This window comes from Neomonachus schauinslandi, chromosome 2, assembly GCF_002201575.2.
Source record: "Neomonachus schauinslandi chromosome 2, ASM220157v2, whole genome shotgun sequence".
Taxonomy (NCBI): Eukaryota; Metazoa; Chordata; class Mammalia; order Carnivora; family Phocidae; genus Neomonachus; species Neomonachus schauinslandi.
The window spans coordinates 90,490,982-90,495,778 of record NC_058404.1 but is presented as its reverse complement, the minus strand read 5'-3'; the positions used below and the strand labels follow the sequence as shown (position 1 = coordinate 90,495,778).

The 4,797-nt window shown below is 38.4% G+C and overlaps 1 pseudogene; it reads left to right on the top strand.

The window, feature by feature from the left end:
• Positions 1-297: 297 nt before the first annotated feature.
• LOC110571260 lies at positions 298-3,599 on the top strand (annotated as a pseudogene).
• Positions 3,600-4,797: the final 1,198 nt, after the last annotated feature.

The following is a 4,797-nucleotide window of genomic DNA, read 5'->3' as shown; positions in this document are numbered from 1 at the left end:
AATAAGGATTCCAAATAAATAAATAAATAACCAAAAATCTTTAGTAGGACCACTACTACCAGTGTGTCAGGATACAATGTGGGGTCACAGGCAGAGGATGAACAAGGAAACAGAGTCCTGGAGGCATCCCACTGCCTAGGATTTACCTTTTGTTTCTGTATGATAGGGCAATGTAGAGATCTGGAACTGGAAAGACCCATTTGGTAGAAGGGGCACTCAGGGGATTTGGGAAACAGACTACCAACTGGAGTATAAGAATGTTAATATTTTAATAAATGATGCGCCCATACAAAAAGCATGCTGAAACTTTATCAGCCTGGTTATAGGTGTGCTGAGATACTGATCCTCTCAGCCCTTGGGGTGGTCAGGTAGGGCCTGAGTAGCCAGTCGCCCCATGTGCCTGCCACTCCCGTAGTAGTCTTCTCTCGGCACAGGTAGTCTTAGGTCAGGTTACCTCAATGATCCATAGTAACCTTTTTCTATGTCTCTCCTAATATCATAATCTGTGAAGAACTTGTCCAAGTCAAAGTTGAGATGTGTCACCCACTACTTTATGCAATCATTACTTTTTTAGCTAAATTAAGTAATATAGGCTTTATTATATTTATCTGTATTTGTAGTATCTTTGTTACCGTTGTTATTAACCAGAATACAGCTAGTTGAGGCAAGATGCTTAGGTTCTAAATTTAGTTCCCATAAGGTACTATGTGAGTGTAGAATATAATTTTAATTTCTTTATGCTACATATTGCCTAGAGGCACCTGGGTGGCTGGGTTGGTTGAGCAATCCATTCTTGATTTAGGCTCAGGTCCTGCTCTCAGGGTGAAGAGACTGAGCCCTGAGGCTGGCTCTGCACTCGGTGGGAGTCTGCTGGAGATTCTCCCTCTCCTTCTGCCCATCCCCATGTGTACACCCTTTCTCTCTAACTCTCAAATAAAAAAACCTTAAAAAAAGCTACATATTGCCTCATCAGTAAAAGAATGGGATTATAAGAGATTTATTCATCCAACTAACAATTATGTGTGGAGTTTTTGCTAATCTTGAAAATATCCTTATACCTGAAATCAGAAATTTACAGGGCTAATTTGAAAAGAAGCATTTGAAGAAAGTTTCAAAATCTTAAAATCTCTTTAGGTGAGGTAGATTGTTATTTGAGAAACAGATTAATCAAGGAATCCAGGTGCTGGTGTCAAGCATATCTCAAGTTTGAATTTGTGTTGTTTTTTTTTTTTTTTTTCCTCACAGATTTTTTATTTATTTGAGAGAGAGACAGGAAGAGAGAGCATGAGTGGGGGGGGAGGGGCAGAGGGAGAAGCAGGCTCCCTGCTGAGCAGTGAGTCCAAGCTGGGGCTAGATCCCAGGACACTGGGATCATGACCTGAGCCCAAAGCAGATGCTTAACCCACTGAGCTGCCCAGGCGCCTCTGAATTTAAGTTTCGACATGTCCCCAGAACAAACCATTTCATCTATCTAATCTTCAACTTCCTTAGAAATGAATTGGACATTGGGAAGGGCATATGTTGTGGTGAGCACTGGGTGTTGTGTAGGCCTGATGAATCACAGACCTGTACCCCTGAAACAAATAATACATTATATGTTAATTAAAAAAAACAAAACAAAACAAAAAATAAAGAAAAATAAAACAGTATATACCGCCATCATCTGAGCCAACCACGGTGGCCTCGCCTGGCTCCCTGGCTCGTGTACCCCAGCAAGGCAGCTAGCTCGATTAATATCTCCTTCTCTGTCCCCCAGAGTCGGCAGGCCAGGCCAGCCACCAGGACTGCTCAGACCGCAGGGATGGCAGCTGGGACAGCCACTGTCAGCGTGTGAGGTTCGGCATATTCCTGTTTAGGAAATCAGATTCAAGATTTACAGTTTACAAGCATATTTTCATACTTCTTGCTTTGGAAGTAACAGTTGAAGAGAAGGAGGAAAGTTTTAGAAATTTGTAATAGGTGATTAGCTGCCACTTGCCTGAGGTGTATTTTGAGAGGAACTAACCTTTTTGTGGTGCTAAGGCAAGGTAAACAAAATAAAAAACAGAAAGCAAAATGGACTAGATTAAAAAACAAAAACAGAACAGAAAACAAAATGGACTATGTTCTCTTTTAAGCTGCCACAGTCATCCTGGAAGCAGTTGTCTGAGAGCGGATTCTTTTGTAAAAAGGTAGCATCAAGTCACTGCAAACATTTCTTTTAACTTACGCCTTTACAAAGGCCTAACCTCCAAAAGTACATTCGATAACAAATTCTATTTGCAGCGGCATTAATTATAAAATGAGGATCCTTAGATAAATCAATTAACTGCAAAAGCATGTTTTATGAAGTCATCCAGTTGATAAGTAGTGGCAATCCCACTATGCAAACTATGGCCTGTTTTATTCTAACTGCACTATTGAGTGAATACTCAAGTTCAAGTAACATGAGCAACATTGGACTGCATATGGGATTCCAGGAGAACTACAGAAGTGTATTTCAGGAAAAAGACCTTTGTCACATCTCATTTAACCATTGAAGTTTTGCAGTTCATCAGGAGAAGCAAGCTCAATACTAAAACGTTTTGGATATTTCAGCAGTTACCTCGTACTTGGCAATCAGGCCTTTAGCTGGAACTTTCTTCCTCCAAATTTGGGCAGACACTATAGAGCTATGTTTGAATCCTCTCAAATGTGTAATCAAATCCAACAGAGCCCAGGCAGGAGACTCTTCTGGGCAATAGAGTTATGAAGCTTTTCCTCACAGTACATGGAAAAATCAAAGATTTTTTTCAGATATGGCACAAGATTCTCTGCAATGCCGTGCACAGTTAGCATCTCTTCATGGACCCTTATTCCCCATGTAAGAGTGCAAGTTGACTATTGAAGAATTACTGAATAGTATCAATGGAATTGAAATAAAAGATTTGGAAGTTGTGGGATTCTCCAGCATTAATCAGCAACCTGATAACCGTATTCCCTCCAAATGTTTTAAATGCCATTCCAAATGAACTTTTCTCTTTTGTTAACTGCCTCATACACCTCACTTATTCTTTGGGTGAAATGCTGCATTGGAAGAAGTTTTGATAAAGATGACATGGTATACAAGGAGATATATGACAAATTGTTGTAGTCCTGCTAACTTGGATCCAAGATGCCCAACATTTCCATAAAGGCTTTTTTATCCAACAGGCAGCTCAAATTCGCAATTCCCATATTCAGTGCCACCTAGCTTCTCCAGAAGACACAGGAAATTTGACTGTAAATGGTGTGGCTTCTTGTGAAGAAGAAGAAATAAGTAAACATCAGGAGGAGGATGAAAACCAACTTTCAGATCAGCTGTGCGGGAATCCTAGGAAGAATTGCTGCAGAACACTGTACACCCCTATTAGCAACGTACACACGGTCCAAAGAAATCCCGTGGAGCAAATATGATCTATTGACAATTCCCAGGAGAGTACATAAATTGTTTAAAGATTTTAAACACCCCCACCCTGCATCCCAGAACACTGGATCAAATGGACAGAAACATACTCATGGATTGCATTCCTTGGCTTGTACATTTGGAGTCTGGGCATCACAGCACAGATGGCAGAGAAATCATGGAAAACATGTTATGAAACGTATTTGACCCATATCAATAAAAACTTGGAATAACCACTTTTTATGTAAATATTCAAGCAGTCTATTTAGCACAATTGTTACATTTCCTGGTATATAACTCTCACCAGATACTGTTTTATTGTACAAGTTGTGACCTTTATGGGGAGTGGATCGTTCATATCCATGCTGGAATTCCCCCTGTCACTTGTGTTAGTTAAGAAAAGAACTAAATGTAAGCATGGTAAATGAAAATATCTCCGCTATATGGTGGACCTACAGATACAGGGGTCTTACTGTGCCTCATTTTAAAAAGCCTTCTTAAATAGCCTTGAGTCAGCAAGTGGAGGTTGATTTAGCCTTCAAATGTGAATAGTTACATAAAAAATTAAACTAGCTAAACTAGACTATATAAATTCTTAAAAGGAGATGTAATAGCTTAGAGTTATTACTTGACATATTTTATTACTTCTTTCCATTCCCAATAGGTAATTACTCCATTGTAATGTTAAAATTCAGGCTTATAAATGCTGTTTATAAGACTATAAAGAGGTTTTTTTTTTTTTTTTTTTTTTTCTTTCTGTAATCTCTCTTCTTTGTCTTGGCAGCCAGTTCAGTCTCTCACCATGAAAAAGAGACAGACATCAGCAATATGTGGTGAAACAAGATTTAAAAAATAGAATACTCTCTAAAATAAGATAGTTTTAATGTTAATTACTCATAATTACTCAAACTTTTCGTTGAAATTCATCCAATGAATTAAAGAATAGTTGGCTTGAAATTAGACAGTGTTTGAAAGTGTTCTGTTTTGCAAAATACATAGTTACGTCTATGTATTGTATGGATTAGATAGGCTATCCCTAAATTTTACCAATACAATTTACCTAAAAAGTGCTAAGCTGATTTTCTCATTATAAATTTATACTTAGGTTGCCAGAAGGTTCTTTCACGCCACTCTGCTGCCCTTCCCTGCTGGGTTACATGAAATTAATAAAATTGGTCTGTTGAAACTTTGTGCAGATATTCATCAAAGTCTTCAAGTTGGAGGGGGATGGTCTCAGAGATATGAACACAATTATCATGTGGATTTTAAGCTCCAACACTTACTAGGTATGTGAATTTGGATAAGATAAACTTTCTGAACCTCAATTTCCACATTTTAAAAATAGAGAATAAATTTATTGCATAAAGATGTTACGTAGATTACATTAGATGATG